The sequence below is a fragment of the Carassius carassius genome, chromosome 49 (assembly GCF_963082965.1).
Source record: "Carassius carassius chromosome 49, fCarCar2.1, whole genome shotgun sequence".
Classification (NCBI taxonomy): Eukaryota; Metazoa; Chordata; class Actinopteri; order Cypriniformes; family Cyprinidae; genus Carassius; species Carassius carassius.
The window spans coordinates 6674755-6696831 of record NC_081803.1 but is presented as its reverse complement, the minus strand read 5'-3'; the positions used below and the strand labels follow the sequence as shown (position 1 = coordinate 6696831).

General features: G+C 39.6%; 1 long non-coding RNA gene across 1 annotated transcript; it reads right to left on the bottom strand.

Annotated features, from left to right (window-relative positions):
- Positions 1-11314: 11314 nt before the first annotated feature.
- Positions 11315-21979, bottom strand: LOC132132848 (uncharacterized). The gene is made up of 4 exons (XR_009429094.1): positions 21762-21979; positions 11921-11942; positions 11709-11768; positions 11315-11395 (listed from the first exon to the last, which is right to left on the bottom strand). It is a non-coding gene; the product is annotated as an uncharacterized LOC132132848 (long non-coding RNA).
- Positions 21980-22077: the final 98 nt, after the last annotated feature.

The following is a 22077-nucleotide window of genomic DNA, read 5'->3' as shown; positions in this document are numbered from 1 at the left end:
GCAATAAATGTTATAAATGCTTCAGTTTATTCCAAACGCGCCGTTTACTTTTCTCTGGGCAATGAGCGATGCCAATTCGCGAATGATTCATTCTTTTGAGTCAATTCTGTTCAAAGGCTTGATCAAACCAATTGGCAAACAAGTGAATTGGTTCATGAATCAGTTTGAATGATTCGTTCAGTTCCCTGCCGCGCGCGCTGAGCGTCTGAAGCGGTTCACTCGGAGTTGTAACGTTTAAGAACATCAGCAGCGTTGAAAACGTGGCTGGAACTGCATTGAATTGAAAGCAAATCTGCAAAGGCTATTATTTGCTAGCGATGGAGATCCTTATTAGATGAACACCACTTGTGCTGTCTACTGTTTAACAGGTAATAACTTGGGCTACATTCGATTACAGTACACGATACCACTGTGACATTAGTTTGTTGTACGTGTGTGGCTTATAACAGAGGGGAGTCAAGTTGAATGCAGCTTCCAAAAGACAAAAAATAGCCGATTAAGACTTTATTAATTTTAATACAATCACATCGGTGCGAGTACGTTCAGCAAGTGATATCATCAGCTGCTAAATTCAGATCTGTGATTGCTTGCTGGCGCTGAGCCAGAGATAGATGCGTTTTTACAGCACTGCGCATTATAACCAATCACACATGATTCTTTTGAGCTTATTAAAGCATTGGCCAATCAGAGGTGTTCCGATGAGTCATCGCTAAAATGCCTGTCTTCCTTCACTCACTCACTGACTGAATACCTCTTTCTGGCGAATTCTCTCGTCAGAAACAACAAAGTGCAGATGTGTGTACGAATCTTTAATTAAGATATTGATTTCACAGTGTTAACAGTTTCAGTGATTTTAATGGGAGTTTCTGAGAGTGATTGAAATCTAGACTGTCAGTGAAAATGATCTTTAATAATGTAAATGTTATTTGCTCTCTTTCTGAACAATGAAAGATTAGTAGCAATATTTATATCACATTAACTTTCAATGTTAAATTCACATTTAATATAAAGTCAGTCGTATTAAAAATATGTTATGGCATGACACCTATATCTGTTACTTAAGTAAACAGACAGGGTTTTATAATAAATTACATAAATTGGAGTAAAGGCTGATGAAATATATACATTTATACACGCACACATACATTACATACATTTTATCTATATATCTAAATAAAAATAGGCTCAGTATATATGACCCAAAGTAACTAGTAACTAACTACTTGAGTAGATTTTTTATCTGATACTCTTTTACTCTTACTCAAGTAACTATTCAAGACTAGTACTTTTACTTTTACTTTTACTTGAGTAAATATTTCTAGAAGTACTTTTACTTTTACTTGAGTACAGTTTTTGGGTACTCTACCCACATCTGATAGTAAGGAATAATAGGAACCTATATTGTCGTGTTTTTAGTTAGGATACCTAGCACACATTCACGTTTAAATTGAGTAAGCTACAACAGGCTAATTTAAAACTAAACGAAATTGTAGCCCAAGCACGCTACTGTTGCTGAAAGCGCCTGATATCACGCACTTGGATTGGCTGGCAAAGTCCAACTGCATCCTGTAACACACGGGTGGGTTGCATTGGAGGTGGTTAAGCAGAGCGTCTCTCACAGACGGTAAGGGTGTTGGAAGTGTCAAAAAGACTCCTCTTGAAAGATAAATAATGGAAAACATTGACCTCCAGGTGCAGGCAATCTTAATCATAGATCAAACGTAAGTCGTTGTTGGGGGAAACGTCTGTTACGTGTAGTCAATGATGAGGTAAATTGATGACTGGCGAAGCCCTGAGTGTAATAACATTGCGGATGGTTTTACATTGAAGTTGGTTGAAAGCCATGTGCGTGTCATCAAACGTAAAAGGGTACCATATGCGTGGGCATACATCGCCGAAGGACGTGACAAAACGGCCTTATATGAGGCCCTGAGATGAGAACGGGTTGGTAATAACATGCGTTTTTAGAGTGATAATTTCTCTGTAGTGTATCACATTTTATAGTATTTTTTTTGTTTTGGGTGTCGGCTGTATTTTTGTAGTGCAGAGTTTTGAATAGTTTTTTTTCCTTACAGCAACCATGAAACAAAAGTACGTAGTATAGCAGGGAGGATAATTATACACTGAGAAATACAAAGCTGTGAGATTAAAATTGCATCTCCAGCTCTGTGTATACTTTTGTTTCCCTTTTCTAAAATAATTGGTTTTACGTTTACCTTTTTTATGGTCTATTTTGTGAAAGCTGTGAGCCGGAACGGTTTCTTGTACACTCTTGAAAGTTTTCAGAAATTCTTTTGAAAATATTAAATTAACTACAAAGTGAACCCACTAAATGGGTTTCTGGTGGTAAATCAAATTCCCTAGTCGTACCTACAGAAGTAGATCACAGATTTAAAATTTCTGCTTTTACTACTCTGAAAGCTGCACTAATAAAAGAACTGTAGTGAATACAGATCCCTGACATTTTATTACCATGATTGAACGGATACCAATTTCACTGATATTTAAAAAAGGGACTCCTTAACATACAGAGAGAGACAGACAGAGACAGAGAAAAACACGCCTTTCTTCCAATCTTTATCGGAGTTTCAATTCTGAAAGACACCTGCATCATGCCAGTTTACTATAGCTGCCTGTGGGGGTAGAGAAACTGCTTCTGTAAACCAAGCAGTACCAGCAACAGCTTTGAGGAGAGGACACGGAGACACTTGCATAGGAGGACAAAACAACAATGAGCAAACCTCTCCTTGTATATGCATCTTTGGACAATAAGCCATTGCCACCATTCAGTGAAAAATATGAAGCAGATGTGACCAAATATGAAGGTGTGGTGAATTTCTATTCTAAATGACAGATTTTGCACTCCTGTCATAAATTATGGTCACTGCAATGTTTTATCAAAATTGAGGTCAAATAAAGCTAGAGCCTAACAATGTGGTTTATTTAGATCAAGTAAGAGTATAAATTAAAGAGGGCTGTTAGACGGACATAAGCGGAAGTGGTTACTGATCTTTGACAATGAAGGGGTTAAACTGTACATTGCTCCCTTTAACTGCTACAGGGGAGAAAAAAAACCCATACACAACACCCCACACACAAACTGCTTGGCAAATCAACCTTTATTGGAGTTTCAATTCTGAAAGGCACTTGAATCATACCGGTTTACCAGAGGTGCCTGTGAAGGTAGAGATAAACTGCTTCTGAGAAAGAGCAGTACCAGAACCAGCAACATCTTGAGGTGAAGACCATGATACACTTGCATAAGAGGACTGAGAGCCAGGAACAAACTCACTTGTATCTTGAGGCTTAGATGATCCACCATAAGTAGTGCCTCCCCGCAGGATAGCAGTAGAGGACCCTGCCTGGGTTCCAGAGCTGCCTACGAAGGTGGATGGAAGCTGCTTGAGAGAGCCGCGAACAGATTGACTGGCAACACCTTGAGGCTGTGAGCCATCAAAAGTGACACTTCCTTGCAGGGTAAATGGTGAAGACCCTGACTGGGTTCCATAGCTAGAGGTAAACTGCTTTTGTGAACTCTGAACAGTAGAGGGATGGTCTACACCTTGAGGTGACAATGAACATTTACAGTACAAGCTTCCATATGGACTGCTAGCAGCATAGTGACTCATGTCTTGAAGTTGACTTGATCCACCATAAGCAGGTGGTCCATGCAGGGTGAAGGGAATAGAGGATCCTGCCTGGGTGCCAGAGCTGCCAGTGTAGGTAGAGGTCAGCTGCTTCTGAGGACCTGGAACAGTAGGTGGACCAGCTTGTGGGGAGGACAGTGACACACTTGCAGCATATGGGGAAGACCCAAGGGCAAACTGACTTGTGGTACCTGGAGACTGGACAGAACCACTGGAAGAGCTGCTCGTTCTCTGAGGGCGCACACCAGTAGAGGCCCCAAGCTGAGCCCCAGAGCTGACCTGGTAGATGGAGGTAAGCCGCTTCTGTGAACTAGATTGACTGGCAACACCTTGGGGTGAGGAGTGGGATAAACCTGGATATGAGGATGGAGACCCAGGGGCAGACAGACTTGTGGTACCTTGAGGCTGACGTGATCCATAAGCAGGGCTTCCATGCAGGGTGAAGAGAGTAGAGGATCCTGCCTGGGTGCCAGAGCTGCCAGTGTAGGTAGAGGTCAGCTGCTTCTGAGGACCCGGAACAGTAGATGGACCAGCTTGTGGGGAGGACAGTGACACACTTGCAGCATATGGGGAAGACCCAAGGGCAAACTGACTTTTGGTACCTGGAGACTGGACAGAACCACTGGAAGAGCTGCTCATTCTCTGAGGGTACACACCAGTAGAGGCCCCAAGCTGAGCCCCAGAGCTCATCTGGTAGATGGAGGTAAGCCGCTTCTGTGAACTAGATTGACTGGCAACACCTTGGGGTGAGGACTGGGATAAACCTGGATATGAGGATGGAGACCCAGGGGCAGACAGACTTGTGGTACCTGGAGACTGGACAGAACCACTGGAAGAGCTGCTCATTCTCTGAGGGTGCACACCAGTAGAGGCCCCAAGCTGAGCCTCAGAGCTGACCTGGTAGATGGAGGTAAGCCGCTTCTGTGAACTAGATTGACTGGCAACACCTTGGGGTGAGGAGTGGGATAAACCTGGATATGAGGATGGAGACCCAGGGGCAGACAGACTTGTGGTACCTTGAGGCTGACGTGATCCATAAGCAGGGCTTCCATGCAGGGTGAAGAGAGTAGAGGATCCTGCCTGGGTGCCAGAGCTGCCAGTGTAGGTAGAGGTCAGCTGCTTCTGAGGACCCGGAACAGTAGATGGACCAGCTTGTGGGGAGGACAGTGACAAACTTGCAGCATATGGGGAAGACCCAAGGGCAAACTGACTTGTGGTACCTGGAGACTGGACAGAACCACTGGAAGAGCTGCTCATTCTCTGAGGGCGCACACCAGTAGAGGCCCCAAGCTGAGCCCCAGAGCTGACCTGGTAGATGGAGGTAAGCCGCTTCTGTGAACTAGATTGACTGGCAACACCTTTGGGTGAGGACTGGGATAAACCTGGATATGAGGATGGAGACCCAGGGGCAGACAGACTTGTGGTACCTTGAGGCTGACGTGATCCATAAGCAGGGCTTCCATGCAGGGTGAAGAGAGTAGAGGATCCTGCCTGGGTGCCAGAGCTGCCAGTGTAGGTAGAGGTCAGCGGTTTCTGAGGACCCGGAACAGTAGATGGACCAGCTTGTGGGGAGGACAGTGACACACTTGCAGCATATGGGGAAGACCCAAGGGCAAACTGACTTGTGGTACCTGGAGACTGGACAGAACCACTGGAAGAGCTGCTCATTCTCTGAGGGTGCACACCAGTAGAGGCCCCAAGCTGAGCCCCAGAGCTCATCTGGTAGATGGAGGTAAGCCGCTTCTGTGAACTAGATTGACTGGCAACACCTTGGGGTGAGGACTGGGATAAACCTGGATATGAGGATGGAGACCCAGGGGCAGACAGACTTGTGGTACCTGGAGACTGGACAGAACCACTGGAAGAGCTGCTCATTCTCTGAGGGTGCACACCAGTAGAGGCCCCAAGCTGAGCCTCAGAGCTGACCTGGTAGATGGAGGTAAGCCGCTTCTGTGAACTAGATTGACTGGCAACACCTTGGGGTGAGGACTGGGATAAAGCTGGATATGAGGATGGAGACCCAAGGGCAAACTGACTTGTGGTACCTGGAGACTGGACAGAACCACTGAAAGAGCTGCTCATTCTCTGCGGGAGCAAACCAGTAGAGGCCCCAAGCTGAGCCCCAGAGCTGACCTGGGAGGCAGCACTATATTGCTTCTGGGAACTCAAGACACTGGTGGACTGACTGAAAGCACTTTGGGTTTCTTGGGAGCTTGACACATGCAAAGCATCACTGGTGGATTGGCCAGAAACACCAAGCTGGGCAGGATAGCTACTACTCTCTCTTAGGGTAGAAACTGGTCCAGAACCACTTGCAGCATATTGGGTCTCCAAACGTAGTCCCCCAGCAACACCTGGAACAGTTGATCCAGAGAACGCTAAACTGCTTGAAGACTGTTGATTCCGGGACAGAGGCAAGGAAACTGAGACAGAGCTGCTTGGAGCAGTTTGGGCATGGGACATTGACGGATAACTGCTGGAACCACCTTTGACAAACTGAGGTAGATTCCATTTCGACTTGCTTTTCAGGGGCTTAGCAGGGAACAATCTGGAGCCCACTTCTTCAACAGGCAAAGTCCTAGTCACATGGACCTCTGACATGGAAGACTGGACTGCATGATGGGAACGAGCATCAGAAGGCTGACCCCACCCACGATGGGCATCTGAATATGCGCCACCTATAGAATTAAAACAGAAGGCTTTTACACAAGTCTCACTAAGCACATTCCTTGAAATAAGAGGGAGAGAGCACGACTCACTTTTAAGTCCATCAGCATTCCTCCAAAACAAGACGACTAGTAGCAAGGGTAACCTACAAATTTTAAGACACATTAGCAAATGTTTGTGTGCACAAACACAGATTGAATGAGCAAACTGACCTTTTCCAACCTTGATCCATAGCCAAAAAACCCACAAGTACCCCAAAAACCCAATGTTCACGTTATCAAACCACCACACAGAACCAACAAATCCAAACATTCCTGCAACTGGAAGTAAGTGTATTTTATATACCTTCACCATTCCAATTAACACAGATGACTAATTATATGAAATATTGTTCACCTGGGAAACTGGTTAAAAGACAATTGATGCTTGTTTTGTGAAAACTCTGATACCCTTTGTGCAATGTCTACATTAGATATTATACACCCACCTTATACAAAATATACATTATATTAAATACAAATGTGTTAATAGGATAGCATGCTAATTACTTTTATCAAACACATTTTTATATTAAAATCATTAGTTTGAAATTCTATCTTTTAATATATATCTTTTTGCAAAACTTTTACTTTTTTTGCGCAGTACATACTTTTGCAAATGCATGGCATATATTTTATGCTGAATTAGGTTGCGATAAAAACAATTACCTTTTCTTATTGTCTGAGCTAGCAAGTAACTACATTTCCTAGTGAAATGAATATGCATCCTTTTGCACAAATGACATCAGTATTGAAACTGATCAACACCAAACCATCAATAAATATATGTGATAACTATCAGCATGATTATTTAAACTACATCAAGGTTTATTTCATGAAGCAAGTCTCACGGATGACAAAAACGCTCAGCGAGCGGAACCCTCTTGAAAAGTCACGAGTTTCTGGAGGGAACGATTTGTGTGCAACACCTCCTACTCCAGTTCCGGGGTGTGGCAGAAACATTGTCCGGCCTGATTAGCGCTAATGCACTGCAGGTGCGAGAGAGAGAGGAGCGGCGTTCACATAGGCTTCCTGCTTTACAAGCCAAAGACAAAAGGGCTATTCAGAGAAGTTTTGGGGAGTTGTTTTTTTTTTTTTTTCAGGAGCAGAGTTGGGCACAAGCTTGCTCTGGGAAGTTATGGGGCTGTGTAGGTTTCCTGATGGAGTCTCTGGGGAAAATGTTCCCTATTGAAGATGTCTGCAGAGTGGCCCATAGACAATGCATGACACTGATACAATATGGGCTAGATTTACTATCAGCTTGCACCAGCCAAACCTTCTTTTGGTGTTAAAATAGTACTGTCAGGATTTACTAAAGAGGCGCAGTAAAGAATTAGTGCTGAAAAGATGTGGACAGTTGTTTTTGCGTTTAACCTTGAATATGCATTTGTAGTAGTTTTCCTTTGAGACACAAAATTTATGGGAGGTGAGTATTAAGATGAATCACGCATTGATTTAATAACATTTGTGCTCTTCAAATTATTTGTATTTGATAAATTTTTAATACCCAAAAAAGGCATGTCTTAAAGCAGGCGGTAATTTGCGCTGCTCTTGGTAGATTGCACTGGTTATTGTGGGAATGATCTGGCTTCGTCTGTTCTTTAAAGTTTGCATTGTCAGTAAATCACACGCATAATTTTCCCTCCCATCGGCACATTTATGGAATTGCGCTCTAATGCTAATTTGGTCTGTTTAGTAAATCTGGCTCAAGGGCTCCTAAAGGGGTCATATAATGTGATTTCTATTTTTCCTTTTCTTCAGTGTGTTATGTAGGTATTTGTACATGTATAAGATCTAAAGAGTTACAAAGCTTAAAGTCTCCCACTAAAGGATTTATTCTATCTAAAAGATAAGGCTGATCCATACCATGCTAAACGGCTCATTCAAACACGCCCCCACACATTTACGTCAAGATGTGTTCACTCAAAAAAAAGGTGTGGTTTCAGGAACTGCAGTTAGTGTTGAAGCATTCATGTCAGGGAGACGCTTTGTGTTTCTAGGCAAAAGCAAAAGCACTTTATGTGGACTTCCGAAAGTAGATGCAATGAAAATTCATTGTTAAGATTTATTTACAACAGAACAACCCAGATGTTCAAATTTGTTTCCATTAAAACACATTAAAACACATTTAATGGATGACAGTTTTGTGAACCTAGGAGAGTACAAGGCTGGCTGTGCACAAAGGCTATTCCAAAAAAAAAAAAAAAAGGTAAATTCCGACTTTGCTATGACGATCTTTGCAACGATTGTATTGTAAAATGCGCTACACAAATAAACTTGAATTGAATCTGGTGCTTATTCTGAATCGCTACTTTTAAGTATGTTTTCTTAATAGTATAAGTGTTTGCTATTGACTGTTTACTGTGTGATTACGTGTGTGTGTGAGGGTAACATCACAGCAGAGTAAACCGATTGTCAGAAATCATAGCACATAAGCTGTCTTAACCGTGGCTTGTGGACTGCATCATCACTGTGTCTGTCACATGACTCTGTTGCCCTTTCGGGCTTGAACTGATGGTAAAACTAATGACATTATTAACAGTCTTGATATTTACTTTGAAAGATGAAGCTCGCGATTATGGAAAGGGGCGTTGCATTTCCGACGAGTGCTTGCGGTGTTCAGCCAATAACAATGTATTGGGTAAGTTGGCTAATCAGAGCAGCCTGTGCTTGTCGGAAGGAGGGACTTTGTTGAAAATGAGGTTTTTGAGAGAGGCGGGACATAGAGGAACTACAATAATGTACAGTATTTGAAAAATGTTTTTTGAATATTAAAGCGTCTCAACATATTCTGTTACACCAAATATACAAAATAATGGTCTTTAAAATAGCATATGACCCCTTTTAGTGATACCCTAGTAATGACTGAAATTGACATTTTTATTTATTTATTTATTTTTACTTTGCATTCTTCTTTGTTGTGTGGTTGATGGTCTTTGGTCTTGAGAGAGTCTTAAGGCAGAGAATTTGTTCTCTAATTAGAAAAAGTGAAAAAAATTGTATTAGGTTGTGTTAGGCCATGACTCATTTGCAATTGTGTTTTTGATTTCCTCCATATACTAATTAATGTTTTTTACCTTGAGTGATAGATGGGTGTTCTTCCCAAGTTTCCAGTTGGAGGTCTGCATGAGAGAAGCTCTCTGTTAAATGAGCTTAATTGACATTACAAAAGGTACCCATTCTGCTGCTGCTGAATTGTGCTCTCTATTTCTTTGTATTTTAGCTTATTTAGCTTTACATTTTTGCTTTAAACAAGCACATTTTCTATAGTACACCTACATGAAATCCTACAGTACTTACCAAAAGTGAGTCATACAACTTACGCTGTGTTCTTTCTTGCTTGGAACTTGAAGGTCTCAGCAAAGAAAATGCATTCTCTGATGGATTGCACATAACATGCTGAATTACCTTATGTGTGTACAGTAATTGTCCTTTTTGTTTTCATTTACCAAATACTAATTGTTTTTTTTTATCTTGAATGTCAGGTGAGTGTTCACCCCAAGCATCTTGTGGCTCATCTGCCTGGGAGAAGCTCATGGGAACATCTGGAGCTGAGAATGATGGAACTGGTAAATTTAAATAATTTTACATGACACATTCATTTTAATGGCTGGTTTTTATTCATTAAAGTGTCTTGCAACTTCTGACATCAGGCAGAATAAGCACATGACTAAACATCTACAGTGTGTGCATAATTATTATGCATGTATATATCTGATAAAAAAAAATCCAAGTATTTTGCCAATTACAAACCATAATAACCCATAACCACAAGCTGAAGTGTCATAAATGAAGACTGATTTAAAAGAAAAAAAGTTTTATGGATGGGTTTCATGGATAGGATAAAGATAGGTTAAGAGTGACTCTTGAGGTATCACCACTAGTTCAAGTAAGCTTCAATTTTGCAATTGCTATAGTGTTGCATCTTTCTCCTGGGCATTTAAAGGGGTCATATGACATTGCTAAAAAGAACATTGTTGCATAATTGGTGCAATTCAATGTGTTTATGTGGTTTACATTTTTCACATAATGTACATTATTGTTGCTCCTCGCTGCACACATCTGTATTAAATGGGATGAACTACAACTTAACCACTGATTTCTAGTCATGTCCTCTTTTGGAAGGCCAAACAAATTAGTTTTGCTTTCAAAACAAAACACACAGTGACTCCACAACATGGTAGCGACGGCAACAGTGAGTATGAAAATTATGCCTTTATTTGTGTGAACATTTGGGCGACGTTATGCAAATCTTCCCACATATAGTCGTGGCCAAAAGTTTTGAGAATTACATAAATATTAGTTTTCAAAAAGTTTGCTGCTAAACTGCTTTTAGATCTTTGTTTCAGTTGTTTCTGTGATGTACTGAAATATAATTACAAGCACTTCATACGTTTCAAAGGCTTTTATCGAAAATTACATGACATTTATGCAAAGAGTCAGTATTTGCAGTGTTGGCCCTTCTTTTTCAGGACCTCTGCAATTCGACTGGGCATGCTCTCAATCAACTTCTGGGCCAAATCCTGACTGATAGCAACCCATTCTTTCATAATCACTTCTTGGAGTTTGAATACATTGTTATTTTTGTTTTCTTTGCAAAACTGAAGTTGAGCCACTGATGCCACATGGACTGTTTTACCCATGTCTTTACTGCGTTTCTGGACCTGCATTACAGTTGAGTTGTTGTCTACGGGAGGGTCAGAGAGCTGTCAGATTTCATCGAAAAATATTAATTTGTGTTTCGAAAATAGAAATGACGTGGAGGGTGAGTAATTAATGACAGATTTAAAATTTTTGGGTGAACTATCCCTTTAAAAATGTGAATTCCTGATATCAAAAATCAATTGTTATGATGAAACTGGCAAATCAGAGGTGCAGGATGCTAGTATTTATGTATGTAAGAATCTCTTTACTAACTTGCTGCATGATGTTGTTGTAATTGATCTAAACCCAAATACTGGGTGGTCATTTAAAATATATACTTACAAAGTCAAAGACGTTCTCAAGATGTGGCTCTTAAAAGAGCCGTTGTGGTGTATGTAGCTGCTGTAGACAAACAAAAAAAAGAGAAAATGAAGAATGCATTTAAATGAGATGTCTGTACACATTAAAATGTTTTCACTTTCATCAGTGATTATTGATTAATTAGGATGTTATGATGAATCTGGAAAATCAGATGCAGGATGCTAGTTTTGTTTCCATTTCATTCACACATGCATTTAATATATATATTTTTTATTCCTTTATTTATGTATTCCTTTAATGTCTTCATTAAGACATTACTAACATGCTGCATGATGTTGTTGTAATTGATCTAAACCCAAATAATGGGTGGTCATTTAAAATATTAACTTACAAAGTCAAAGACGTTCTCAAGATGTGGCTCTTAAAAGAGCCGTTGTGGTGTATGTAGCTGCTGTAGACAAACAAAAAAAGAGAGAAAAAGAAGAACGCATACGAGTGAGATATGTCTTTACACATTAAAAATTTTTCACTTTCATCAGTGATTATTGATTAAACATGTTGTGATAAATCTGGCAAATAAGAAATGACATTGACTCCACTTACAACAATAAGACGGCAATCGACACTGAAAAAGAGAGAGAAGATAATTTCACTGGAGGTTACTCTATTAAATCCCAAAGTTTATAAAGTCTCTGATGGATATGTATAATATTATTTGTTAAAGCATGATAAGAAGAAGAATGCAGAGCGATGTTTCTGATGAGACCTTACAGCCCACTAACAAATAAGCCACGGTAAAAATGCATTTTCATTCTTGAGAATCACCGATTTCTACACTGTAAAAAAAATTCTGTCGTTTTTACAAAAAAAATTTGGCAGCTGGGTTGCCAGAATAATTTTGTAAAAATTACAGGTCACTGTAAAAAAAATCCTGTAAAATGTACAGGGATTTACTGTAAGAAATACAGACTTTAAGTTTGTTTATACAAAAAAATCCTGTTGTTTTTACAAAAATAATTTGGCAGCTGTGGTTGCCAGAATAAATTTGTAAAAATGACAGTCATTGTAAACAACTTTGTTTTAAACTGCATTTTAGTACAAAACTGCATAAAAACATCCATTTTCTGCATTGTCTTGTCTTCTTTATTAATATTAAAGCAGCACAACATACACATTTGTAATATGTACAGCTTAATTATCTCATTGGAACTGATAGAGGAAAGATGGAGGTAAAGAGATGGAAGGAAACAAAGACGAGAAAAAGAGTACAAATGAAAAATAGAGAAGGAGAGGGCAAGAAAGAATATTTGTTAAACAATGAATCTCTGCAAACTGACTTGCAGGACAATATCACTCTGCAAACTGACTTGCAGGACAATAACACTCTGCAAACTGACTTGCAGGACAATATCACTCTGCAAACTGACTTGCAGGACAATATCACTCTGCAAACTGACTTGCAGGACAATATCACTCTGCAAACTGACTTGCAGGACAATATCGCTCTGCGAACTGACTTGCAGGACAATATCACTCTGCAAACTGACTTGCAGGACAATATCACTCTGCAAACTGACTTGCAGGACAATATCACTCTGCGAACTGACTTGCAGGACAATATCACTCTGCAAACTGACTTGCAGGACAATATCACTCTGCAAACTGACTTGCAGGACAATATCACTCTGCGAACTGACTTGCAGGACAATATCACTCTGCGAACTGACTTGCAGGACAATATCACTCTGCGAACTGACTTGCAGGACAATATCACTCTGCAAACTGACTTGCAGGACAATAACACTCTGCGAACAGACTTGCAGGACAATATCACTCTGCAAACTGACTTGCAGGACAATATCACTCTGCGAACTGACTTGCAGGACAATATCACTCTGCGAACTGACTTGCAGGACAATATCACTCTGCGAACATACTTGCAGGACAATATCACTCTGCGAACTGACTTGCAGGACAATATCACTCTGCGAACAGACTTGCAGGACAATATCACTCTGCGAACTGACTTGCAGGACAATATCACTCTGCGAACTGACTTGCAGGACAATATCACTCTGCGAACTGACTTGCAGGACAATATCACTCTGCGAACTGACTTGCAGGACAATATCACTCTGCGAACTGACTTGCAGGACAATATCACTCTGCGAACTGACTTGCAGGACAATATCACTCTGCGAACAGACTTGCAGGACAATATCACTCTGCGAACAGACTTGCAGGACAATATCACTCTGCGAACTGACTTGCAGGACAATATCACTCTGCGAACTGACTTGCAGGACAATATCACTCTGCGAACTGACTTGCAGGACAATATCACTCTGCGAACTGACTTGCAGGACAATATCACTCTGCGAACTGACTTGCAGGACAATATCACTCTGCGAACTGACTTGCAGGACAATATCACTCTGCGAACTGACTTGCAGGACAATATCACTCTGCGAACAGACTTGCAGGACAATATCACTCTGCGAACAGACTTGCAGGACAATATCACTCTGCAAACTGACTTGCAGGACAATATCACTCTGCAAACTGACTTGCAGGACAATATCACTCTGCGAACTGACTTGCAGGACAATATCACTCTGCGAACTTACTTGCAGGACAATATCACTCTGCGAACTGACTTGCAGGACAATATCACTCTGCGAACTGACTTGCAGGACAATATCACTCTGCGAACTGACTTGCAGGACAATATCACTCTGCGAACAGACTTGCAGGACAATATCACTCTGCGAACTGACTTGCAGGACAATATCACTCTGCGAACTGACTTGCAGGACAATATCACTCTGCGAACAGACTTGCAGGACAATATCACTCTGCAAACTGACTTGCAGGACAATATCACTCTGCGAACTGACGTACAGGACAATATCACTCTGCGAACTGACGTACAGGACAATATCACAAAATATAAGAGCAATAAAACTAAGTTGCATACAAACTCACCTGAAAAAGTTATCTTCAGAACAGAGCATAGAAGCTGAAACTAACCTTATTCAGAGTAATGTCCAAACAAATGTCCATAGTTTCAGACATCGCACCACTCATGATCTGAAAGGTTCACATTGAGTGAAGTTTGTGTCTTCTCCACAATGGTGCCCTTCTCTGGGTTGATCTTGAAGAACTGAGCATAGAAGCTAAAACAAAATTCAGGGTAAAGTCCAAACAAACGTCCATAGAGTTTCAGACATCGCGCCACTCATGATCTGAAAGTTCCTGAATTAAAGTAAGGACTCTTGGGTTCACATTGAGGCGTGAAGTTTGTGTCTTCTCCACTTTGGTGCCCTTCTCTGGGTTGATGGAGAAAAAACACCTTGAGAAAGAAGAAAAACAGGCAACTTATTAATTATAAAATAGTTTTATTAACAGAAAAAAATAACTTAAATTTCTTTATTCAAGATATTTTAGGTATTAAAGGGTTAGTTCATCCAAAAATGCTGTCATTGATTACTCGCCCTTCATGTCGTTCCAAACCCGCAAGACTTTAGTTCTTTCTTAAGTCTTCTTAAGATCTTAAAATAAGATTTTTTTAATGCAATCTGAGATATCTGTCCCTACATTGACTGCTACGCAACTGAAACTTTGCTTCAAAAAGTTGAAAGAGATTGAAAAACTAATCTGAATTGAACGGTTTATTCCAAAAAATTGCAGACACAATCGTTTATATGATGAACAAAGTTAATTTAGTCTTATTCACAAATAAACATTCATCAGCTTACACATCAGTTGTGGTAAATAGAAGCTCAAGCATGTTCACTTGACATGTGAGAACCAGGCAGCCTGTTTGAGCTTTCTCAAGAACCAATGAGGTTTGTTCCTGTGCGTCAAGCAGGCCTGGTTGAGTTTGTTTGTGTTTGCTGACCAATGTTTATGTAAGGGATAATGTATAGAGAGGCGGTCGTTATAGCAAATAACAACCCCGAAGCGGAGGGGTCTTGAATCAGCCTGAAGGGCTTGTTATTCACTATAACGACCGCCTCTCTATACATTATCCCGCTTATTACATGGCTATACAAAATAAATAAATAATTTGCCACAAATTATTGATTTAAAAAGGAGTTTATTGATTTAAAAACGATTGTATTGCTTCCGCCAAAGAAAATAGTCCGTTCCGAGTCCATAGCAACGCGCTGTTTTTCATGGCAACGGTCTGTTATACTTTGCAGCGGTCTGTTATGTAAGGAATAATTGACGACAGGCCGTTGAATTATTAGAAAAATAATGCACACACGAGGTGGTAATGCGGTCACGACGCGAAGTATAACAGTAATCGATTGTCGAGTTCACGCGCGTGATCATAGGTAACTAAACCTATGCGCGTGAACTCGACAATCGATTACTATGGACTTCGACCGAAAACAGGATGTAAATACAGGTATGTGCGCTGGCTGAAATAACATTTTTATTAATGTGTTCACTCTGAAGGAATCACTCACATGGCTGGTGCACTTGTAATGACACATCAAGGATGTTAAGAGGCTAAAAGCAGGTTTAAAACTTGCCCCATTGAAGTCAACAGGGTGCAAATTGTAAAAAGAGGATAACATGGTGTAGCCAACACAGATTTGTCGTTGTTCTCTGTACTGACAGCACTCTAAATTTACAAAAAAATGAGCTTAATGTTAAAATTGACCGGAGTTCTCCTTTAATACACCCTAGGTTCATTTTGCGCCAGAGTTGTCCTTTAATTTTATGAAGCGACGAGAATACTTTTTGTAGGCAAACAAACAAAAATAACAATTTTATTCAATTTTTTTCTAGCCTGTGTCAGACTCTTGCACTGTTGACGTAACATAAACAGTGCAACGCTTCCAAGTCCTCCAATAAGGAACGAATCGCACGCATGCATCGTGGTGCTCACCTGAATAGCGTCGGCATTCTGGAAGCGTTGCACTGTTTATGTTACGTCAACAGCGTAAGAGTCTGAGTACCTTAATTTAAGTTCAATAAAGTGAAATTGTTGCATAAAGCCTATTCAAAAAGACATACCTCTGCAGAAACTCCAGGGTTGATGCCAGCTCTGATGGGTAATGGATGTTGAAGATATAATAGCTCCCAAACATCATGCACAGGGCGGAAATGAAGGAGGAGATGTTGTCCAGTATTATGTTTTGATCCACACACAGCATGAACCGTTTCGCTGAAAAACAGGATCGACCTTAAAAGTAAGAAAAAAAAAAATATTCAAAGATACTACAACATTACAGTAACAAAACTAAAAACTTCATTAAAAGGAACACTCCACCGTTTTTTCATATTAAACTATGTTATTCCCTCAACTAAGACGAGTTGATACATGCCTCCCTCGTCTCAGTGCGTGCACTCAATCGCTCTAGTGCGCGGCGACACTTTGATAGCACTTAGCTTAGCCCAGTTCATTCATAAGGTTCCAAACAGAGATGAAGTTAGAAGCGACCAAACAACTCCACATTTTCCCCATTTAACTACAGTTACACGAGTAGTTACACGACCAAGTATGGTAACAAAATAAAACGTGGCGCTTTTCTTGACTTGACGGGTAAAAAGGATAACTATAATGTATGGCGGAATAGCACTTGGGACTCGGGAGCACTTCGATATTACTGCGCCGAGTCGAAGTGCTCCCGAGTCCCAAGTGCTATTCCGCCATACATTATAGTTATCCTTTTTACCCGCTAAGAAAAGCGCCACGTTTTATTTTGTCACCATACTTGGTCGTGTAACTACTCGTGTAACTGTATTTAAATACACGGGAAAAAATTATTCATTGAATTTACTAAAAAAAAAATGTATCGTGATTGGTTGCACACAATTGATTTTAGTACATTTAAACAAATGCATTAGGTTGAACTAGTTCAACTTAACGCATTTGTTTAAATGTAGATAAAATGAATTGAGTGCAACCGCTTACGATAATTTTTTTAGTAAAATCAGCAATCATTTTTTTCAGTGTAGGGAAAACGTGGAGGTGTTTTGTCGGTTCTAACTTAATCTGTTTGGTCCCTAATGAATGAACTGGGCTAAGCTAAGTGCTATCAAATTGTCACCACGCGCCAGAGCGATTGAGTGCACGCACTGAGATGAGAGAGGCATGCATCAACTCGTCTTAAGCAAATAACAGTTTAAAGGGTTAGTTCACCCAAAAATTCTGTCAGTAATTATTCTCCCTCATGTTGTTCCAACCGCGCAAGACCTTCGTTCATCTTCGGAACACAAATTAAGATATTTTTGATGAAATCTGAGAGCTGTCTCACTCCTCCATAGGCTTCTAAGACATTATAACGTGCTGGCCCAGAAAAGTTAGTAAAGACATCGTTAATATAGTCTAAGTGACTCCAGTGGCTCAATCTTAAGTTTATCAAGTGACGAGAATATTTTTTGTGCGCAAAAACAAAAAAATAACGACTTTATTCCACTATTCATTTCCTTCTCTCTGGGCCTCGAGTTAGTTTACGTAGTGTTTTTGCGCAGCGCGTCTGTGTTACACATCACCACGTAGGCTCACTATTGGCCGACGCTGGTCATGTGTAACACGCCTGGTGATATGTAACACAGACGCACTGCGCAAAAACACTATCTGAATCCTTTACACAATCGCAGACTTTACTGACAATATCATCTGTAAGACGCATGTCATTTTTTAAAAGTGACTGCAGTTTACTTAAAGTGTATTCTCTTCCTAACTCGTGTACATTTTGCATCCCTTCAACAATCGTTTGTATTGATGAAACTGGAAGGAGGAGCTGCCCTTGCAATTTTAGGTACAGTAAACATACATTCCTAAGAAAGGACTCCCTAAAATTCTGTGGCAATTCAATGTTGTCATCTGTTTCATCATTAAAGACCTGGGAAGCATCTTCACATGCAATGGCAGTAGATGACTGAGAAATAGTTTCCCTGTAAATGTCACTTATGCTATCAACAGAACATGATCTATGCTTCCTGGACATATGAGCAGTAAATGATGATTTCACAATGAATGTATTTTTACATCCTGTTACTGGACATGCCACAGGTCGCCCCTCCACTATATGCTCTTTTAAGTGGCACGTAAGTTCTTTAACTGTGTGAAATTGTTGATCACACAGTGAAATGGCACACTTAAAATCTGCAACAAATGCCCCAGCAGTAACAGAGGTTTCAGACTCATTGTGAGCCCGATAAAAATGAGCTTTAAAAGCTGCATAAGTACAAAATGTCCGTTTGCAGTCAGCGTCAGCACATTTGAAGAGACAACGGGGCTCGTTCTTATGAACTCTACAATGCAGCACATAACCCCTCAATGTCTCTAGTGTTTTGCTGCAATAACGACAGTTAATCATTTTTTTAACAAACTAATAAAAATGGTTATTTTTAATCCTAATGTTACTTACTCAGCATGAAAGAAACTAAAACCCTGATTAAACCCCAAATCATCAGCATCATTGAATAAATAACCTCAGTCACAAACATATACTTGTATAGTTGCTGTTTTTTTTTTATAAAAAAAACGAACTGTTTGTTCACTTACCAGTGCAAGAGATCGCAATTTTACATGTAAACTCCACTAGCTCACTGGAAGAATTGGCGGGCACTCCCACTCATGAAGTTCGTCAAAATGGCTGATCCTGTGATAATCAGAAATCTGCTTTGCTGCAGAAATGACAGTAAACATTAGTCGACTTGAAGCAAACTAACAAAATCGCTCTTTTTTTAAACTAGTTAACATTACTCAGCATGAAAGAAAAAAAACTGAAAAAGTTTTGAAAAAAAGTTGAAAAAACCCCACAGCTTAACGTTAACAGCCTAATTAACCAAAGTTCGTCTGCATCATTATGATGGCATAGCCTCAGTCAAAACATACACTTGTACAGTTACTGTTTTTTTAAATAAAACAAACTGTTTGTTCACTTACCAGTGCAAGAGATCGGAATTGTGTGTCATGCACAAATCCACTAACAGTTAACGTTAGCTGAGCTCACTGGCAGAAATGGCGGGCGCCACAATGACTTGTGAAGTTCGTCAAAATGGCTGATCCCGTGATAATCAGCAATCTGCTTTGTTGCAGAAACGACAGGAAACGCTCTTTTTTATCTCAGTTAACGTTACTCCGCATGAAAGATAAAAACTGACAGAGTTGAGCTGATAATAAAACCCAGTCTAACGTTACAGCCTTTATCAACCAATCGTCCGCATCATTATGATGGCAAAATAGCCTCAGTCAAAACATATAACTTGCTTGTACAGCTACTGTTATTTTTAATAAAACGAACTGTTTGTTCACTTACCAGTGCTAGATATCGCAATTTTACATGTCATGCACAAATCACAAATGGCGGGCGCTCTCACTTGTGAAGTTCATCAAAATGGCTGATCCCGTGATAATCAGCAATCTGCTTTGCTGCAGAAACAGGAAACGTTAACGTTAGTCGTTCGAGCAAACTAACAAAATCGCTCTTTTTTATCTCAGTTAACGTTACGCAGCATGAAAGAAAAATACTGACAGAGTTGAGCTGATAATAAAACCCACATTAACAGCTTCGTCAGCATCATTATTATGATGGGAAAATAGATATCAACATATACTTGTAGGCTACAGTTCACGTTACTGTTTTTGAAGAAAACGAACTGTTTGTTCACTTACTGCAAGAGCTCGCAATATTACATGATGTCACGCAAAAACTCCACTAGCTCACTGGCAGAATTGGCGCGCGCTCACACTTATGAAGTTCGTCAAAACGGCTGATCACGTGATATTCAGAAACCTGCTTTGCTGCAGAAACTACAGTTGGTCGTTTTTGAGCAAACTAACAAAATCGCTTTTTTTTATCCTAGTTAACGTTTCTCAGCATGAAAGAAACAAACTGAAAGAGTTGTGCGTTGAACATGAAACCCAGTCCACGCAAAACAGCCTCAGTCATAACATATAATTGTCTTACAAGTAATGTATTTCAAGTTTGTAGAAAACAAACCGTTCACTTACCAGATTTGATATGTCATGCAAAACTCCACGCACTTGCTGGCAGAATTGGTGTGCGCACACTCTCGTCGTGAAGTTCATCAAAACAGCTGATCCGTGATCCCGCGATAATCTGAAATCTACTGCTCGACATTTAAACGCAGATGTTCATGTAACGTTACATGGGAATGTAAATTTTACATCGACAAAATATAAATATGAATAAATTACATTATTCTGTAAATGAAAAAAAGAAAGAAATTATTTTATTTGATCATTTACAATTTAATTAATTGTTCAAAATAACAAGTGAACGGTTTGGCTATTGTATAATGTCCCCTTAACTGTTGACAGATAGCCTACAATGTGCAATTCCTACCAGTTTATATTTAGCTAGTCATTTTACAGTGCTGTTGGACCTAAAAGACCCATTGCCTGTTTTTAAATATGAATTTTAAAATTCATATTAACACAGTTATGCTGTACTTGAACATATTTTGTCTGTAAAATATATCATGTATAAAATGTACAGGTTCTTGTTGATAGGCTATTGAGAATATGTATGTCCGAAAAATATTTTAACACTGTCATGTTGTAATTTTAACTGCATTGTTGCTTTCTGCATAGTTTTTTTTTCTGCTTAAATTGCATAAGTCTGTAAATCTGTACATTCTACAAATTAATATGATTATTTTAACACATTCTTGTAAAATCAACAGTTTTGTTTGGTTCAGTATTTTACAACAGCATTTGTACTATTTTCAAAATAGTACTGTAAATTTAACAAAATTTCATTGTTTTTCTATTTACAAAATTTTGATGTCACGATTTTACAGAATTACACAGTTAATTTCACAGACATTTTTTACAGTGTATAAATGTGTCAAAGCTTATGAGTTCTCTCTCTTTCTCTCTCGCCCTCGCCCTAAGTGCACGCGCCAGCGTGTTAGAGAGAGGGTTTACGCGCTCGCAGTTAAACCTGACAACGCACTACTTTCCATACAATTGTGAATAATGAAGATATTATTAAGAATAATTGTATGATTGGTCTCTTAAAGTAACGTTAACATGACATAACTCTAAAATGAAAGAGCGTCTCTCAAACGGAGCGGATTGGCTCTATCAGCAATGACGTCACACGGATGTAACGGCATTTCGGTGTTTAACGGCGCTGATGAGCGGACTGTAACGATATATTAAACGACGGAAAATCGTCTTTGTGAAATGTGATACATTTAACGGAAAAGAAAAATTTCTATTAAGTCCAATTTTTATTACAATTTAACTGGTTTCATGAGTGAAAACCCCTGCTATTTATTTTAGTAGTATAACCCTCAGAAAAACGAACTGTTCCCTCAGACAGATTGTTATTATAATTAAAATGTATTACTTTCTTTTTTCATAGTTTTAAATGTCCTTTACTTTTGTTGTCGGTCCATACTTTTAAAAAGTCATTTAACTAAATAGGTTAAGTAAAAAGTAATTTACCTCAGGAAAACGCACTGCTGGGGATGTCACTCAAAGTGGAGTCAGGCTGTGCGCGCGGTGGGCACAGACCCTGGCTTATATAAGCCCGCTGCCCGGTTTCGCGGGCTTGGCACGCGAGTAAGAATTTAAGTTTTAAGAAAAATATATATATATTTTTTTATTTTTATTTTTATGTACAATGATATAATGACACACTGCGTTAACTTTGCATTAAAAATAATAATAATGATAATAGTGTTTTCCTATTATATTCAAAGCAATGGTGTTACCAAAAATATAAGACATATAATTTTTTGTTTTGTTTTAATTCTTTCTT